The sequence below is a fragment of the Podarcis bocagei genome, assembly GCF_964188305.1.
Source record: "Podarcis bocagei genome assembly, chromosome: 9".
Lineage (NCBI taxonomy): Eukaryota > Metazoa > Chordata > Lepidosauria > Squamata > Lacertidae > Podarcis > Podarcis bocagei.
The window spans coordinates 10,581,638-10,602,409 of record NC_138134.1 but is presented as its reverse complement, the minus strand read 5'-3'; the positions used below and the strand labels follow the sequence as shown (position 1 = coordinate 10,602,409).

Genomic DNA, 20,772 nt, shown 5'->3' with positions numbered 1-20,772 from the left:
ATGAGGTACCTAAATCTTGGGGGAAACAATCTTTTGTGTATTAAACCTCTGCTCAAAACAGTGCTGCGTACAAAGATAACTGAGGACGACAGGCGTGGTTCTTGGTTCACTGAAGCTGGAACAAATGTGATAACGGACGCTGTTCACACACATCTACTGGTTTCTTTGGGGGGGGGGCTTTAAACTATTATAAGAAGGAAGAGGTGCTAAGGAAGACACCAATAATGTAAAGGTGAGGCACAGAAAAATAATATCCACAGTGAACTTTTGATGTACTGCTTCCTTGATGATAGGACGTTTGCTAAACATGGTGACTCCATGCCGATACTTTGATTAGAAAACACGTCAGGAGCTCATTATTTCCAAGCCGTGGGCAAGATTTCCCAACCTCCTCAGTTAAATTGCACACTGCTGCCATGCTGCACCAACTATTCAACTCATTTTCTCCCATTTTGGGGTGGGGGGTATAAGAGGAAGACTCTTAGCTAAGTTTTGCCCTGGAAACAGACTATTCTAATTTAAAAATACAAAGGTCTCTTATCTCTGGGAGAATGGGGCTAGTTCAAACTTCCCTCTGTTTGTGGAGCACAAAGCCAGAATAGTGTCGTGCTGCCCAGGTGATCTTCAGGCAGAGGAGATACATTCACACAGATGGCTTGTGGTACAGTGGTACCTTGGGATAGGAACTTAATTCGTTCTGGAGGTCCGTTCTTAATCTTAAACTGTTCTTAACCTGAAGCACCACTTTAGCTAATGGGGCCTCCCGCTGCCACTGCGCCACCGGAGCACGATTTCTATTCTCATCCTGAAGCAATGTTCTTAACCTGAGGTACTATTTCTGGGTTAGCGGAACCTGAAGCATCTGTAACCTGAAGCGTCTGTAAGCCGAGGAACCACTGTACTTGTATAAGGGTTATGGAGGAGAAGTGCCCGTGGCTCTATAGGGTTAAGAGTGCACACTCCTTTAGGGGATAGAATACACACTCCTTCCTTCAATTTAGTGTGAACACCACAGACACCAAAGGGTGTTAAACTACTGTTAAATTGGATGCGAAGACAAGGTTTCTGAGGCTGGATTCCTAGGCTGAAGCTGCTCAAATAACCTTGTCACATTTCATTTCATTTTTTCCTCTCCCTCATTGGCCCAAAATAATCTTCATGCATTTCCCAAACACATATGTTTCTTCCTCTCGGTATTTCATGCTTCGGGTTTTCTTTCTTTCTTTTTTTAATGCCAAATGCTGAATTATTGCAATAGCACGTCCATATCCACACAGCACCTCAAAGAATATATGCAGTATGTTGTTGATGATGATTATGTTGAAGGAGGAGGAGGAGGAGGAAAGAATTTCAAAGTGGCCTGATAATAAGTTTCTAGGATCATTCTGGAACCCAAGTTCATTTTTTTCTGAGGAGAATTAATCATATAATGGTGAAGAAATGGTAAACCACATGCATACATGCCATAGTTAGTGTGTGTGTTTGTGTGTGACTTGCACCGCTTTAATAAAGTTCACGAAAACTAAAAAGCTGAGCGCAGACGGAAAGGTCACAGGATGTGGTGCACACTATTTATTTTTGTTAATTTCTAGATTGCCTTTCATAAGATTTCAGAGCAACCTACAATATTAAAAGAAACACAAACAATGACCAGTAGTAGATAGGTAGCCGTGTTGGTCTGCCATAGTCAAAATAAAAAAATTCCTTCCAGTAGCACCTTAAAGACCAACTAAGTTAGTTCTTGGTATGAGCTTTCGTGTGCATGAAGAAGTGTGCATGCACAGGAAAGCTCATACCAAGAACTAACTTAGTTGGTCTTTAAGGTGCTACTGGAAGGAATTTTTTTATTTTGACAAACAATGACATAATAGCTCCATACAAAGTAATACTGTTTCTAAAGGGAGCAAATCTCACAAATCAACAGATGTGCAGTAAGGTAAAGGGGGCCCCTGACCATTAGGTGCAGTCATGGCCGACTCTGGGGTTGCAGCGTTCATCTTGCTTTATTGGCAGAGGGAGCCGGCGTACAGCTTCCGGGTCATGTGGCCAGCATGACTAAGCTGCTTCTGGCGAACCAGAGCAGTGCACGGAAACGCCGTTTACCTTCCCGCCAGAGCGGTACCTATTTATCTACTTGCACTTTGACATGCTTTCGAACTGCTAGGTTGGCAGGAGCAGGGACTGAGCAACGGGAGCTCACCCCGTCGTGGGGATTCAAACTGCCGAACTTCTGATCAGCAAGTCCTAGGCTCTGTGGTTTAACCCACAGCACCACCCGCGTCCCTTCTAGATGTGCAGTACAGAAGTCCTATTAGGTTCAATGCAAGTGTATACTGTACTGGATTCCAGCCTAAAACAGCTAAACTAAAAATATTTGAAAGGCCTGGGTGAATACAAAATGATTTGCCTGGCAGCAAAGAAAAGGTAGCAGTGAAGGCATCACGTGAACTTCCTTGGGGAAAATGTTCCACAAACAAGGAGCAACTGCTAAAAATGTCCTCCCTCTGGTCAGCCCCTGCCTCACCTCTGCTCAGAGAAGAGAATCAGCAGATGGCCTCAGAATATGAGCAGGTCAGGTTGGGAGCAGATGTTCATTCAGATACTTGCACCAGTACCTTGAAATGAGCTCAGAAGTAGAAAGGAAGCCAGTGAACCTCTTTCAACATCTGTGTGCTGGGTTCCCAACTACTAGTCCTATCTAAAATTCTGGCAGCTGCATTCTGTACTAACTGTGGTTTTCATGTTGTCTTTGAGGACAGCTCAATATACAGTGATTAAACCATGTTCTCTTCATGTATGTATGAAAAGCAGGTTGTATGGAAACTGCTGGTGCAAACCCAGCCCTAGATATATCATATACAGTGGTGCCTCGCAAGACGAAATTAATTCGTTCCGCAAGTATTTTCTTCTTGCGAGTTTTTCGTCTTGCGATGCACGGTTTCCCATAGGAATGCATTGAAAATCAATTAATGCGTTCCTATGGAAACCGCCTTCAGACCAGGTCCGGGGACAGTCTGTCCCCCGACCTCTTCTGAAGGCTGGGGGGGGACAAGGGCTTTTCTTCCCACCCCCAGCATTTTAAAAAACCCCGGGACAGCGGAGGACTTCTCCGCTGTCCGGGGCGATGTAAAAGCCCCTGGGAAGGCAGGCAGGGGGGACAAAGACTTTCGCCCCCCGCCCGCCTTCAGAAGAGGTCCTGGACCTCTTCTGAAGGCGGGCAGGGGGCGAAAGTCTCCCCCCCCCGCCTGCCTTCAAAAGCCGTCCGGGACAGCGGAGAAACGCGCTGCCTTTCTTCGCTCTCCCGGGAAGGCAGGCAGGGGGGAGCAAAGACTTTCGCCCCCCGTCCGCCTTCAGAAGATGTCCAGGACCTCTTCTGAAGGCGGGCGGGGGGCGGAAGTCTTTGCTCCCCCCCCCCGCCTGCCTTCAAAAGCCGTCCGCGATAGCGGGAAGCGCTTCCCTGCTATCCCGGACTGCTTTTAAAATGCTGGCGGTGGGGAGCAAAGCCTTTCGGCCCCCGCCGGCCTTCCTGGACCTCTTCTGAAGGCCGGAGGGGGGGAAAGGCTTTGCTCCCCACCACCAGCATTTAAAAGAGGTCCCCGGAGATTTCCCTATGGGCTTTCTTCTTGCGAAGCAAGCCCATAGGGAAATTCATTTTGTGAAGTGCCTCCAAAACAGAAAACCCTTTCGTCTTGCGGGTTTTCCGTCTTGCGAGGCATTCGTCTTGCGAGGTACCACTGTATCTGAATTAGGAGGCAAGAACCCCAAAGCACTTTAACAGCAACAACATGCACTCCAGATAGGAGATAGTGTATCTACAAAGGAGAACTGTCGCATATGAAGCAAACCTTATTCACAGTTCCTACGGTGCCCAAGTACTTTGGTGACAGCCATATTATTAATTAGCATAGATCTATTTACACCCATTATGCCATTAATCACTGTATCAGGAAGGTCGTCTAATTAATTAACCACCATGGGTGGTCACAACAGCTGAAAGAACCATTTCAGGTATATGGCAGAGTACATCATTTGTCTTGTCTTCTACGGCACCCATCTCTTTCTTGCCGGGTCTCCTCTGCATACTTTTCTTTCCTTGATCTCTGTGTTAGCTTTGATACCACGGGACACTCACTCCCCACAAGGTCTTTTCATTCTTGGAATGTTATGACATCAATTTACTGGGGCTTCACATCACACTGACAGCTCATTCAGTTCTTTTATTGAAATATCTTCTTCTCTCCCACTGACCAGTGGCATTTTCTAAGGTTTGCCATTAATCCCTTGCTTTCTGCTTATAATGCCACAAACAGTAGTCTCCAGGCTAGCCTCGTTAGACCATATATTTTCCATTTCTGCATATGTTTTACTTCCCAGTTCTGGCACCCTTTATCTCTTGTCCCTCTTCTGGTGGACTGGAACCTTGATAGACAACTCCATCAGTGGGTCACCACCCTACAGTTGGGAGCAGGTGGGGAAGAGCAAAGACCTTGCCATTGGCCAGCAGAGACAAATTATATTTTATACTTCCTATATTAGCTGATGGGGCAGGAGGCTGTTCTGAAGAAGAACAGAATATATAACCAGCAGTACTTGTTGTTATCAGAGGAGGAAGAACTTATAAATTTGGCTTGGCTATGGTTGCTAAAGGGACACGGATGGCACTATGGGTTAAACTACAGAGCCAAGGACTTGCCGATCAGAAGGTCGGCGGTTCGAATCCCTGCGATGGGGTGAGCTCCCGTTGCTCGGTCCCAGCTCCTGCCAACCTAGCAGTTCCAAAGCACGTCAAAGTGCAAGTAGACAAATAGGTACCGCTCTGGTGGGAAGGTAAATGGTGTTTTCGTGTGCTGCTTTGGTTCGCCAGAAGTGGCTTAGTCATGCTGGCCACCTGACCCGGAAGCTGTACGCCAGCTCCCTTGGCCAATAAAGCAAGATGAGCGCTGCAACCCCAGAGTCGGTCACGACTGGACCTAATGGTCAGGGGTCCATTTACCTTTACCTTATGGTTGCTAGGCATGCCCACTAGCTTAGATAACTTTTTAATAATTAAATTAATGGAGGTTAGATCTACCAATGGCTGTTGGTCATAAAAGAAAATGCTTCATTCATTTATATACCACCTTCCATGTACATGGTGCTTTACAAAAGAAGGAGAAGGGAGACTGCTGCTTCAAGAGGTTTACAGTCTGGAAGTCTACAGAGGAGACAATGGAAGAGAAATGGGGGCAGGACTAAACAGGAAAGGAATACGATTTCAATCATTGCAATTACGGTGCCTACAACCTAGTTGCAGCAGGGGACGGCAAGTAGACTTCTTCAGGGCAAATACACACTCCCACCCTACCGTAGTAGAAAAAACACTGAAACAGCATCAAACAGTATCACAAAATTATCGAAAGCAAGAACAAGAGGAACACTGGCATAAGCATAAAGCAGCAGAACCCTTTAAAAATATTAATATTGGAGGCATACAAATTAATCTAAGCTGAAGGCTCATCTAAACAAAATGCCCTTCACCAATCTTCTCTCGGAAGACTGGGAGAGAGGAAGATAAATTAGCCTCTCAAGATTTTTCAGGGTTTGGACACCATCACTGAGAATGCCATGTTCCACATAATGATAACTGCACCTCAGAGATCCACAGACTTGGTGAAGATCCTCCTTAGCTGATCTTAAGGGACAGACAAGATAACTAAATGCAACCTACGTTTTTAGAGGCAGCGTACGTCTGAATAGCAGTTGTTGGGGACAAATGAGAGGAAAGGACTGTGGTCTTCATTCCCTCTGCTGAGCTTTCCAGAGCTTCTCTCTGTTCACAGTTGGAAACAAAATGAGGGACTAAGTGGATCTTTAAAGGTAAAGGGACCCCTGACCATTAGGTCCAGTCGTGGCTGACTCTGGGGTTGCGGCGCTCATCCCGCTTTATTGTCTGAGGGAGCCAGCGTACAGCTTCCGGGTCATGTGCCAGCATGACTCAGCTGCTTCTGGCGAACCAGAGCAGTGCATGGAAATGCCGTTTACCTTCCCGCCGGACAGGTACCTATTTATCTATTTGCACTGTGACGTGCTTTCGAACTGCTAGGTGGGCAGGAGCAGGGACCGAGCAATGGGAGCTCACCCCGTCGCGGGGATTCAAACCACCAACCTTCTGATCGGTAAGTCCTAGGCTCTGTGGTTTAACCCACAGCGCCACCCGCGTCCCCTAGTGGATCTTTAGTCTGACCCAAATCCAAACCTTTCTGTGCTCATTTGAAGGTTACTGCCACTCATACAATACTAAAATGCAAAAAACAGGATGCCATTTAAAATACTATTAAAACAAACTATCAACGTAGTACTCTGCAACATTCAACATATATCTCATATCTTTTACAATAAAACAACGCTCTGCTCATTTTCCTTCTCTTCCTATCATTGACAGACTTTTTCCTAATACAGTGGTACCTTGGTGATGGAACGGCTTGGCTCCAGAACAAATCAGCTCCCGAACGCCGCAAACCCTGAAGGAAGTGTTCCAGTTTGTGAACGTTTTTTAGAAGCCTAACGTCAGACGCGGCTTCCGCTTGAGTGCAGGAAGCTCCTGCAGCCAATTGGAAGCCGCCTCTTGGTTTTTGAATAGTTTCGGGAGTTGAACAGACTCCCGGAACGGATTAAGTTCGAGAATCAAGGTACCACTTTAATTAAAAACTCATACAAGCAAATGAAATCTTGTTTCCTTCTTTTCTTTTGCACTTCAGATGCTAGATTGAAAAGAACACTTTTACAGTAACAAGAAAACTCCAGGGACAATGACAAACCTAGACATCATCTTAAAAAGCAGAGACATCACCTTGCCAACAAAGTTCCATATAGTTAAAGCTACGGTTTTCCCAGTAGTGATGTATGGAAGTGAGAGCTGGACCATAAAGAAGGCTGATCGCCGAAGAATTGATGCTTTTGAATTCTGGTGCTGGAGGAGACTCTTGAGAGTCCCATGGACTGCAAGAAGATCGAGCCTGGAGGAAATCAGCCCTGAGTGCTCACTGGAAGGACAGATCCTGAAGCTGAGACTCCAATACTTTGGCCACCTCATGAGAAGAGAAGACTCCCTGGAAAAGACCCTGATGTTGGGAAAGATGGAGGGCACAAGGAGAAGGGGACAACAGAGGACGAAATGGTTGGATAGTGTTCTCGAAGCTACCTGCATGAGTTTGACCAAACTGCGGGAGGCAGTGGAAGACAGGAGTGCCTGGCGTGCACTGGTCCATGGGGTCACGAAGAGTCGTACATGACTAAACGACTAAACAACAACAACAACAACAACAACAACAACAACAGTAACAACATGGAGGATCAATGTGGAATCGTGGTGACCACTGGCCTAGTTTATACACTTGGAACTGCTCAGATGCTCCCTCGACGCGTGGCTGCTTCCATTTTGTGATAATAGTGGGGGGCGGGAGGAATCCTAAAGCAATCACACAAATCACAACAGCCCCACATACAGGCCCCATGTGAAAACACTTGAGTCAGGCAATCTGCACCTCCCTGCGATTCCTACCATTTGTAAGCCATCCACAGGCAACCCATGACCATGACCCATGACCATGACTGGACCCATGACCATGTTGTTTGCTCTGCCATTTGGAGACTGCACCCTGGAACAAATTGTGAGCTGTCTGAAACTGCTGTAGGTTCAAAATGTCAAGACTGATTTACATTTTGAGGTTTTTCGGTGGCTGGTAATCTCAGCTACAGTTGAAGACAGACAGAAACTAAAACATACGAGTATCAATAAAGAGGATTAAGGGTAAATACTAGGGATTTCTTATGAGTGGCATTTTGCAAGCATTGTTCACGAACTGACACCTTTATAGTGCCCACTGTCGAGGAGGAAACAAACAGAAGATTTGTGAGCATGGAAACAGCAATTTCCAATGAAGAAGTCAGCATATTTAATAAGGAAACCGGGGAGGGGGGAATCATCAGTTGCAATTCAACACGCATGTTTATTAGACTTCTCTTGCTTTCTTCTGCTCAGGGGTTTAACTAGCAATAAATTAAAGTGCTGCAGACATCCTTGCTTGCTGCTGCAGTTGTGGACATTTTGGGTTCACATGTTTCCATGGTTGATTGTCTTCTTTCAGTAGTGGAGGAGCATGTAGCTACCACCCACATATCATTAACTGGGGACATGGAGACTTCACATGCGCTCAGATCACATGCTCTTTCTTCCCCGTGAGTGATGAGCTTGCATGTAGACAGCTACCTAAAGTGTTTTTTCCCTAAGCAACCATGTGCTGTCTCAAGTGCACAACTGTGGGAACAAAATGTAGACTGAACCAACAGTCATAGCTGTTTCCATTGAATTTTTTTGTGTTACAAAACAACCATCATCTTCACTTTCAATTCATAAAGTCCTTTTCACAGTTCCTTCACATTTAGTGAAAAACACTTTTGTCATAGACATCTTACAGTTGCGGGAGAGAGGACAGGATTGTTCTTTTGTTCTGTTGCTAATAATAATAATAATAATAATAATAATAATAATAATAATAATAATAATAATAATAATATATTATTTATACCCCGCCCATCTGGCTGGGCTTTCCCAGCCACTCTGGGCAGCTTCCAACAAAATACAGTCATACCTCGGGTTAAATACAGTTTGAGTTGAGCGTGTTTGAGTTGCGCTCCTCGGCAACCCGGAAGTAATGGAGCGCGTTACTTCCAGGTTTCGCTGCTTGCGCAGACGCTCAAAATGACGTCACGTGCATGTGCAGAAGCGGCGAAAAGCAGCGCACGTGTGCGCAGACATGCCGTCACTAGTTACGTTTACCTCTAGATGCGAACAGGGCTCCAGAACGGATCCCGTTCATATCTAGAGGTGCCACTGTATTAAAATACAGTAATGCATCAAACATTAAAAGCCTAGTGTTAGTGTAGTGGTTTGTGTCAGCATCGTGTGGGTAGGTTTATATGCTTACTTACTTACTTACTTACTTACTTACTTACTTACTTACTGATATTGTGAGAGATTGCGGGCTCCAGAGCTTGCTTGGGTATGTTAATTTAATAGCAGTGTGGCTTGTTTCTACAGGTTGTTGCATCAGGTTAGCCATATTGATCCTCCTTTGCTTGTCCCAGTGCTAGTTTTAGTTTGTTGGTTAACTTTAAGAAACATCAGTCATAGAAAAGAGAGTCTGTCTAAACACCTGACTAAGGCTTCACTAGGCCTTTGCACACTGAAGACATAAGCACGGCCTGTTTGTGTAAGGCATCTCTTGATATGGACTACAAAATTTAGAAGCTTACATGTAGACAGCTACCTAAAGTGTTTTTTCCCTAAGCAACCATGTGCTGTCTCAAGTGCACATGGAGTGCAAGGGAGGAAGCGATGAGTTTGCCAACTAAAACTATAGGCTTCCCCTCACCCCTGTCGTTTGCCATGATAATGACCCTATCCATACATTCTCCAAAATGTCTGCTGCCCAAAGGACAGGCAGGACAACAGAATGATGCCTCCCCACACTATCTGCAGTTTTGCCTCACCTCTATTTAGAGGTGGAACGGTAAGCAGCAATTCTTTGTGTCCTTCCCTCTCTTGTGACTCTAAGGAGCACAGATCATGCCTCTTTCAGTGTATGTGTGTGGCAATCCATGCACCTTCCTGGAATGCAGATATTGCATGGCTCATCAACATGGGCAAGTGAAGAGACACACACTGCTCCTCCCCTACACGTTCAGTCTATTCACCTTGTGGAAGGTGTGAATACCACATGATGAAGGCTAACCACTCTTCCAGGATTCACGACATTCATAACTTTCAGATGTGGCTGAGGCAGTCCTAGCCAACACAGTTAAAGCTACGTATCCACAATCAAGGGAACGGTGAGGTTGCTACATCAGAAGTGTCTGGGAAATCAAGGCAGGGGTCGTTTCTCCCAAGGCACTCAGAATGTTGAGAGTGTGGTGATGTCACTGCGCCACTGGCAAAGCTAATGAGCTGGGCATAACACAGCTGGAGAAATTGAGTCCGGGTCCATCTTGATTGGGATCGAGTTCTGTCTCATCAATGCTGACTACTAGGGCTGGGTGATATATCAATACAGTGTATCGTTCATATCATATCGGTTTCATTGTTTTTGACCTGGCAATATATCATGAATCATGATGTGTATTAGGACTGAGTGATATATTGTCCAAAACCAGTTTCAAGTCCATATCATGATACTGGCTTCATAATTTTTGACTTGGTGATATACATTGGTACCTCTAGTTACAAACTTAATTCGTTCAGGAGGTCCATTCTTAACCTGAAACTGTTCTTAACTAGAGGTGTGCTTTCGCTAATGGGGCCTCTTGCTGCCGCTGCATCACTAGCACACGATTTCCATTCTCTCAAGGTAACTCTTCCAGGTTAGTGGAGTTTGTAACCTGAGGTGTTTATAACCTGAGGCATTTGTAACTCGAGGTACCACTGCATTGTGAATCATGATAGTGAGTGCGCTGTGCAAAAACCACAATGTGGGGAAAACTGTGAAGTCAACCAGTGCCTCTACATAACTGCATCCTTATTTCAGACATTTCAGACATCGGTATATTGTGATGTATATATCACGAAGTTGAACACCAGATATCACCTAGCCCTCCTATTCACCTCTACATACTTTCATCCTTATTTCAGACATTGTGATATATCGGTATATCACAATATTTAGCTGGTGATATATCATGATGTTCAAAAGCAGATACTGCCCATCCCTACTGACTACAAAGATCTTGCTCCAGACCACATGGAGAAAACATATTCCCTGGTTAGCTTCCCCTCTGTGGATGCCACTGTGTGAGACAGTTTGTCATGCATATATCTCACATGAAAATTTGTCATTTGTCTAATTCCATTCTAGAGCAAATAAAAAGAGCTGTCAAACTGAAGGCACCAAAGCCACTCTTGCTGTCTACCAACAACATCCAAGCCTATGCCTTTTAATTAAAAGAAATGCTCTCAGGCTTGGCATATTCTGCAAACTGCAGATCAATACTTATTCAGAAAACAAGACTCCTCGTATGCTGTGAATTGAAAATTATGAAATATGTCTTCTCTTTCAGAACTTTTGGGACTAAAGCGTTATTGTATACAGAATCTCTCTTGCTGCCAAGAGGGGGAAATGGTCAAACCGTGTAAGACTAAAAAGATCGAGAACACAGGTAAATGATATCTATTGATTTAAATAGAGGCTTGTTAATCAAGAGAATGAAACACATTCTCCTGTAACGTTTTTCACTATAATGAAGCATAATAAGCTATAATAGCCAATTCACAACGGATTCCATAGGAATGCAGGAAACTGCCTTACGCTGTGTGGGAACAAAGAGTGGCGGCAGAACAGTTGCAGGAGTTCCTGGATGAAATGGAATATCTGTATCTGCCTGGCTTCAGGTGCGGTTTGGAACTGAATCAGCCTCAGTCTCCCTGATGGAAGGCCTGTATTAAGAGTGGGCCGGGGGGGTGCACCTCCAGTTCTGCTTCTTGATCTGCTGGCAGCTTTTGGTGCCATGGGCCCAGCAGTCTTCTTGACTGGCTCTGTGGGATGAGTATTGGAGGCACTGTTGGGCAGCATCTTCATCCCTAACTGCAGGAACATTTCCAGAGACCAGGAGTAGGGGGCTGTGTATCCAGCCCTATTCCCTTTTTCTATTTCTCTTTAACATCTGTGTCAGGAGAGGCAGACCACGGTCTGGAACACTGTCTGTATTTAGATGTGGAATGGATGAGGACTAACAAACTGAACCCTGGGAAGATGGAGGCACTGTAGGTGAGTGGCTCCAGTGTCTGGGAGACTGGCCGTCTGCCTGTCCTGGATGTCAGACCCTCCAATGTCCTTATTTTCCAGAGACAATCCCGGATTTACAAAAGCTGTCCTGGTTTCTGATTTGTTCCCGGAATGTCCCACTTTTCTTTAAAGATAAAGGTAAAGGGACCCCTGACCATTTAGGTCCAGTCGTGACCGACTCTGGGGTTGCAGCGCTCATCTCGCTTTACTGGCCGAGGGAGCCGGCATACAGCTTCTGGGTCATGTGGCCAGCATGACTAAGCCGCTTCTGGCGAACCAGAGCAGCGCACGGAAATACCGTTTACCTTCCCGCCGGAGCGGTACCTATTTATCTACTTGCACTTTGATGTGCTTTCGAACTGCTAGGTGGGCAGGAGCAGGGACCGAGCAATGGGAGCTCACCACGTCGCGGGGATTTGAACCGCCGACCTTCTGATCGGCAACTCCTAGGCTCGGTGGTTTAACTCACAGCACCACCTGCGCCGCCCACTTTTCTTTAGGACGTCCCTATTTTCATTGGAGAAATGTTGGAGGGTACGGAGTTATGCGACCCCCAAACCAAGGAGATAAGCAACTATACAACCTTTAGAAGACATATGAAGGCAGCCTTGGTATAGGGAATTTTTTTAATGTTCAATGCAGGGCCGTCACAAGCATATCCGGTGCAGTGGTGCAAAGATCCCTCCAGCGCCCCCCCTTCCCAGAGTTGACCTTTTTTTTTAGGACTGAAGGAGGCGGGAAGCAGCTGGGGGCGGCTTCTCCGGCGGGGAAGAGGCGGAGGATGGACGCTTTGTGCTGTGTTGGCCATGGCCACCAAGCAAGCGGGCTTGTGCCGCGTGAGTGAGGGCGCATGCGCTGCTCCCGCCAAGCATCAGCTCGGTTTTTCCCCCTTTTAGCCTTCTGGCGCCCTGCAGAATTTGGTGTCTGTAAGCTAAAGGGGGAAAAACTGAGCCGATGCTCAGCAGGAGCAGCACAAGCACTCTTGCTCACTAAGCGCACTTGTTCGGTGTTCCCCGGATTCTTGCCTGGCGCCCTCTGGAACATGGCGCCCCGCACCACTAGCCTCAATGGGTAAGATGGGCCTAGTTCAATGTCTTATAATATTTTTAAATATGTTGGAAGCTGCCCTGAGTGGCTGGGGCAACCCAGTCAGACGGGCAGGATAACAACAACAACAACAACTGAATAGGGTGGGGGTACTCTTCATAAAAAGGCCCTGCTTCTCCCCACTACAGACCTTGCAACTTTCTAACAAAAGGGGCTCTAATTAAGGTGGTGAGGCTCCTACCAGGACTGCAGCACTGCAAGATTTGCGGCTCCCGGGCTGTGCATGGGATGTGAAAAGATCATCAACTGCTCTCGATATTTCAGTGCCACTATCCTAAGACCTCTGAACTAAGCACAAAAGAAAGGTTTCTATAACCTCTAAATTTCTCATTAGAGGCATTCCCAGTGCATATAGCTGAAGACAAACACACGAGAAATGTAAGTAGAATTATCTTATTTGCAAAGCTGGAAAGATGAAGGCATAAAACAGAATTCTCTGCCGTTTGTCCTGAAGAGTTTAGAGGAGAAGCCTTTTCCCTTCCTGCTGAATTTTCAAATCAAGCTTGCTCTTCCAACTGATATACTAGCCACTGGGAATGACAAAGGAAAGTAGCACTGTTTTGCTCAGGTCCTGCTCAAGGGCTTCCCATATGCATCTGGTTAGTCACTTATGAGTACAGGATTCCACACTAGATTGGCCTTAACGTTTGATTCAACACGTCTCTTTCCACATTCTCAAAAGTGCTGTCCTCCTCTCTTCAGAACATCAACGAGAAACCAATTTTTGGAACAGATGTATATATTTCATCGCATCGGATTTGAATTCCCAACTGAGAAAATATTTGGCTCATACGAAACATTCTCATCCTCGGTAATCTAATGAAGTACAATGGAACTACGAGACAGATTTATTCTTTGAACTCAGCTAGCACTGATCTTCTGCCGCTGCAAAAAAAATCTGGCGATTAACCGAATTCTGCAAGACTAGCAGTCTCTGTTCACTACCCAGTGTGGTAAATGACTTCCACACCCCAGGAGGGACAGATAGGGCATTTGGGGCCTGGGACTAAGGTTATTAGTGATATAGCAGCAGCAGCAGCAGCAGCCACAACACACCACTGTCTTTCTGAAAAGCACTTAGATTTGCAGATGCTCCAAAAATGCAGTGGCAAAAACAAACAGCCAACAAGTGTGTATTATTCTATTCCTATATCTCTGCTATCTCCTGATAAAGAATTTCTTTTGAATTAGATCAAAGCCAGACTTTGCTGCATGCACAATTGTGATGTCATGCTAGGTTGTTTTTGGGGTGTGTGTTTTTTTCTTTAGGGGAGCGGCATTAATAAACAACAATACATTTATAGATGCAGGACACATTAATAAAACTGAAGTTCTGGAAAAGCTTTTTGTTTAAATAAAAGACATTTTTCATATCATGTTAATCTTCCTTTTGTATTACAAGCTAGCAACAGGTGCACATCCAGAGCTTATTTAAGATCAATAGATTAGAGATGAAAGAATTAAAGTAGACTTTTCTCTGACTAAGAGAGAATATGAAATGGATACAGCAAAACACTGCCACCTCCAGTTACAGAGAATGCACCGTCTAAAGCCCGTACAACACAGATACACTGCACACTCCTGAAAGATGAAGAATACATATAAAGCACAGTGAACTCTGGAGGCAAGCAAGGAGTCCAAGGGTAATTGAATGGCAGCGAGGTCCCAGGGAACTTCTTTGATCACAGGTTGATTATTTTCTCTGCTTCATGTAATTCTCACAACCAAAAAATTGTGGTTAATTCTAACTTAAGGTTGAGAATGTAAAGAGATCCCTTGGAATAGAGTGCGGCTCATACTGCTGCACTGAAGCCAGGGAGACAGGGTTCAAAATCCCTGCTCAGTCCTGAATATCACTGAATGGCCTTGGGCAGATCACTTTGGCTCCCAAAACGACCAACTTTACAGGGTTGTGGGGAGGATAAAATGGACACGTCCTTATAGATCTGGGATCTTTAGAGAAAAGTGGGATACAAATGTGGCAAACGGATGCTGAGATGCTGAATTTTGCAAGGTATCCCAGATAAAGTAAAGGTAAAGGACCCCTGGATGGTTAAGTCCAGTCAAAGGCGACTATGGGGTTGCGGTGCTCATCTTGCTTTTCAGGATGAAGGAACTGGTGTTTGTCCACAGACAGCTTTCCAGGTCATGTGGCCAGCAGGACTAAACCGCATCTGCCGCAACAGGACACTGTGACGGAAACCAGAGTGCACAGAAATGCCGTTTACCTTCCTGCCGCAGTGGTACCTATTTATCTACTTGCACTGGCGTGCTTTCGAACTGCTAGCTAGGTGGGCAGGAGCTGGGTCAGAGCAATGGGAGCTCACTCCGTCGTGGGGATTTAAACATTCAACTTTCTGATCGGCAAGCCCAAGAGGCTCAGTGGTTTAGACCACAGTGGCACCCGCGTCCCATATGCTTCTCAGATAAGGTAGCCCAACTTGGCATCTGTGGGAATACTTTCAAATAGTATACTATATGCCAGGGGTCACCAACACATTGCCTGAGAGTGCAGGCCAGCTGATGGAGGTCAGCTCTGGCACCCACAGGGTCTCCTTCCTCTGCTGAAATTAGGATTGAGGAAAACATTCTTTCTAAGACAACAGAATAGGCTGTGGTGCATGTTAAGGGTCCACAACAGTTCCTCTGGTTTGCAAATATTATTTATTTATTTATTTATTTATTTATTTATTTATTTATATCCCGCCCATCTGGCTGGGTTTCCCCAGCAACTCTGGGCGGCTTCCAACAGAATATTAAACTACAATAGTCTATTCAACATTAAAAGCTTCCCTAAACAGGGCTGCCTTCAGATGTCTTCTAAAAGTCTGGTAGTTGTTTTTCTCTTTGACATCTGATGGGAGGGCATTCCACAGGGCGGGTGCCACTACCGAGAAGGCCCTCTGCCTGGTTCCCTGTAACTTGGCTTCTCGCATTGAGGGAACCTCCAGAAGGCCCTCGGTGCTGGACCTCAGTGTCCGGGCAGAACGATGGGGGTGGAGACATTCCTTCAGGTATACTGGGCCAAGGCCGTTGAGGGCTTTAAAGGTCAGCACCAACACTTTGAATTGTGCTCGGAAACTCACTGGAAGCCAGGGTAGATCCTTTAGGACTGGTGTTGTGTGGTCTCAGCGGCTGTTCCCAGTAACCAGTCTAGCTGCCGCATTCTGGATTAGTTGTAGTTTCCGGGTCACCTTCAAAGGTAGCCCCACATAGAGCACATTGCAGTAGTCCAAGCGAGAAATAACTAATATACTCACAGCCCTCCCTCCCCCCAAGTTAGCAACCTCTTCTATATGCTAACTCCTAGAATGAACCTCAGAATAAAATTAACTATTTTAAAACAATTGTCAGTGAATCAGTTTGATCTCTGGCACTCAGTTAAGCTACTCATGTCACTACTGGGTGTCTCTCAGATGAGAATACTGCTTTGAGTGGGCCTGGGAAAACCTGAGAGAGAGAGAAGAGACCCCAGAAGACTTCAGGGGTGCCAAAAACATCAATCTTTTTTAAAAAGGGTGATAGAATGGATTGTGGAAATTGTCAAGGTATCTCTTTATTAGCTGCAGCTGGCAAAATTCTTGACTGGATCTTAGCAAAACCGTCTCCTAACTATTGCGTGGCAAGTCCCCTCCCCCATGTGAAATAAAGACACTAGACACGGTATTTAAGGTTAATGGGCATGAAAAGGCCACAACTTTATTGATTACAGAATTGAAAGGTATTGGCCTTAGGCATTGGCTCCTAACGACTACCCGGCATGGGGACCGGGAAGGATTGTCCACAAGCCGTGGGAGTCCTGTTGAAGTACGCCAACTAGGATCCCAGCGGGTGTCACCACTCTGGGGCGTGCCGGAGGCCCTTACCTCCCAAGGTTTCGGACAAGGCAACGCCCCCCGGAGTCCTCTACCGGACTACCCTTAGCCTTGAGGAAGGTGATGGCTTTTCCTTCCCCCCTTCATTTGCATAACAATTGACCCCTGCCAATGCCTAACCGCCAACACCAAAAGTTGTGATGTTTGCTACGAGGTAGGTGAAAAAACCAAAAGGCTCAAAGAGTGCCAACTTGGAAAAATTCCTACCAGGCCCCTTGCGGCGACCAACCGAAGTCCATAGCAAGGTCAAAGCAACCTAAACCTAAAGGGTGGGTGGGATGGGGAAAAACCTGCTCGGCTGGAAGGGGCAAAGAGGGCGGTCCCCAGGCGTGCCTAGCCTTAAATAGGCTAGACCACACCTCCCCGGCCCGCTGATTGGTGGGCCAGGTCGCCGACACGCCCAGGGATTCCCTACTCTCGCGGGGGCAAAGGCTAGCCCCCGCGTGAGGATGTGGGAGGATTTCTGCCCGCAACCCCCTCTCCTCTGAAGTCGGAAATGGCTTATCTGAGGACTCCCTTCCTGAATCCCAAAATGGTTTTCAACCTTCTATGGGGACAATGGATATGATTTTTGCTGCTCAACAGCTTCAAGAAAAATGCAGAGAGCAAAATCAACCCCTGTATATGGTGTTTATTGACTTAACTAAGGCCTTCGACACTGTCAATCATAATGCCCTGTGGACTGTCCTTATGTAAATCAGCTGCCCAGATTAATATGTGAACAACCTTCAGCTCCTCCACGATGCCGGCAACAATCATGGACAACAATGGCTCTCAAAGTGAACTATTCACAGTGGGATTGGGCGCTAAACAGGGATGTGCTATCTCCCCAATTCTCTTTATTATCTTCATCACCATGATCCTACACATTGTCGAAAGGAAACTCCCTACCAGGATAGCACTCATATATCAAACAGATGGAAAGCTCTTTAATCTGAGTAGGCTGAAAGCAAAGAGTAAGTTTCCGTAACTTCTGTCACAGAGCTTCAGTATGCTGATGACAATGTGGCGTGTGCACACTCAGAGGATGACCTCCAAACCATCCTAAATATCTTCGCAGAAGTTTACAGAAAACCTGGCTTATCACTCAATATCCAAAAAACCAAAGGGCTGCACCAACAAGGACAAAATAACCTCTCTGCAGTGCCACAAATCCAACTCAGTGGTGTAACGTTGAAAAATGTTGATCATTTTTCCTGCCTGAGCAGTTATCTTTCCACAAGTCGACATTGATGCTGAAATCCAGCATCACCTAAGCTCTGCCAGTGCAGCTTGCTCTCAGTTGAAGTGCAGGCTATTTGAGGATCGGGACATTCAGAGGGAAACCAAAATGCTTGTTTACAAAGCCACTGTACTACCAACCATATTGTACACTTGTGAAAGATTCTATCAATGGTGTCTCTCAAAAAATTTACACATCGCTTGGGAAGACAGGCAAACGATCACCAGTATCAAAGCAATGATTTTTCAACATCAACTTCGTTGGACTGGTCATGTTGTGGGGATGCCTGATGATCGTCTTCCAAAGCAACTACACTATTCCCAACTCAAGAATGGGAAGCGAAATACTGGTGGACAACAGAAAAGGTAAAGGAGGAAAAATAACCCCCAAAGAGCCCAAGGACTGAGTGAGCATGCTTAGTGACCTCTAACAGCCATGGAACATTGAGTGGCAGCTGGAGAAGAAAAAGTCATCTCAAACTCTGAACACTACTGTTAGGGGTGAAAGGATATATTGTTTATGACCGTCTCAGAAGCTTGCCCTCAACACGACTTCTCCAACATTGCAGCTCCAGTTTTAAATTTCTCATTCATAATGTATTTCCTACTCAAAATAAAAAACAAAGCAAAAATGTGAAGGCTGTCATTAGCTCTTTGATGCTCACAGCTAATTTTATATTTTGCATATACAAGCTAACAACCAGGGATGCATAAATTGGGAGTCGACCATAAAATCACCATAAAAATGATCTTTAAACTCCTCACTTTTACAATATAAAATAGTGCAATGACAAAAAAAGTTTCTCCCAGCAGGGGATAATCAGAAGGAGCCATATTTAATTGTAACATTGTTGTTGAGAAATTATATGAAGCAGTAAAGTCTCTTTTCATGCGCAGATACGAAAAATTAAATTACCCTTTGGGTTGAAAATCCACAGGCCTTTTTAATTTCTCTCTAAAAGATAAGTCCTTTGGAGAACTCACTGAAAACTCTGGGATTTCTTTGGTTACAAGTACCGACTCTAATCAGAATACAAACATGCCTGCTGTTCAGAATACATAGTTCTCTCCCAGAACCTTCACCAACCAAAACTCTGTACTATTTTAGGCCCAGGGACACATCACACAAGTTCCTCCACATTTTGCTGTAGGGGACAAATGTCTGCACTGCCAGCTCTCCCGCTCTCTAAAGAGTTTTATTTTTTAAGGCTTCAAATAGGTCAGTAGGTGAAGACTTTGAAAATGAGCAAGGAGTTGTTCCTTTTCTTTATACTGCTCTGTTCGATTCAATTAAATGCAACATTATTTTTTTTAAAAAAAATCACTTTATGGTTTAGTAGCCAGGATATTGCACTGCGTTGCAGGATGGTGTTAATGATAAGCCAAGACTATCAACAAGGCAAATAAAAGAACACCAACACACACAAAAACACTTCTGTCCACACTCTTCTGCCCACATGGCTTACTAACGGTAAAGCCAGAGTGTAGAGAAATGTTGATTGTGAACTAAACTGACTGGTGTTCCTGCAGAAATTGAATTGACTGGCAGGTAAATAAGTGTCTTTTAGCCTGTAACTGTAGTCTAGCATGTTAGTACAGTGGTACCTTGGTTCTCAAACTTAATCAGTTCCAGAAGTCCGTTCCAAAACCAAAGCGTTCCAAAACCAAGGCGTGCTTTCCCATAGAAAATAATGCAAAACGGATCAATCCGTTCCAGACTTTTAAAAGCAACCCCTAAAATAGGAATTCAGCATGAATTTTACTATCCAACGGGACCATTGATCCATAAATTGAAAGCAATAAACAATGTACTGCAGTCACACAATCAATCAATCACTAGCTGAACTCGGTTCCACACAGTCACAAAAACAAAACAAAAAGAGCCGCAAAAACAAAAACGCAAAATAAATAGCAAAAACAGACCGACCTCAGCATAACACTCAAAACGGAAGTGTGGCACTCAAATTGTCAGTGTGACACTCAAAACGGAAGCGTGTTCGGCTTCCGAAAAAAGTTCACAAACCGAAACACTTCCGGGTTCGCAGCGTTTGGGTTCCAAGTTGTTCAAATACCAAGGCGTTAAGGACTTAAGGATATATTATGAAGCAGCAGCCTTCTGTTGGATGAAGGATTGGATACTTTTAGAGAACACTGATGTCCTAGATCTGGAAGGGTTTAATAATTCTTTAGGATGGCATGCATATTTGTGGTACGACTAGGTAAAGACTCATAAAATGTTTAAAAACCATATTGTCAGAAAAGCAATATTTATCGTCTGGACAAAATATAAAGACTTATTAGAAAACAAGACCCCGAGATGGTTATCACCAATGGAGGCTAAGGCCCGGAAAAAACCCAATATGGAAGCCGGCTGGCCGAAATATTGGGAAATAATAGAAAAAATTGGAGACAATTGGAGGCTGCAGAGCCTGGACAAATTAAAGAGTAAGGTGCGAGATTGGTTACATTATGCTCAAATTCAAGAGGTTTTTAAAATGGACAAAAAAATTGGATTCCAGGTGGAAAAATTGAAGTTAGAGACAGAATTGCTTGAACCAAAGACTAAGGTACTTTCGAGAATGTATAACTTGTTGCTTAAATGGAATACACAGGATGAGACAGTCAAATCAGCCATGATAAAATGGGTGCAGGATATTGGGTATAACATTATGTTTGAGGACTGGGAAAGGTTATGGACCACCGGAATGAAGTTTACGGCATGTAATGCCTTAAAGGAAAACATTATGAAAATG

General features: G+C 45.0%; 1 protein-coding gene across 7 annotated transcripts in view; it reads right to left on the bottom strand.

Annotated features, from left to right (window-relative positions):
• Positions 1 to 20,772, bottom strand: part of LOC308594566 (cytosolic beta-glucosidase-like) — a 120,864-nt gene that overhangs the window by 2,284 nt on the left and 97,808 nt on the right. Inside the window, exon 6 of one of the 7 annotated variants that reach the window (XR_014011496.1) lies at positions 9,003 to 9,108. The exons of 4 other annotated variants lie outside the window; for them this stretch is intronic. The gene's annotated coding sequence lies outside the window, so the exon portion shown is untranslated. Of the gene's footprint in view, positions 1 to 8,990; positions 9,109 to 20,772 lie in introns of all 7 variants that reach the window. 2 more of the 7 variants (XR_014011497.1, XR_014011498.1) reach the window with 2 other exon arrangements.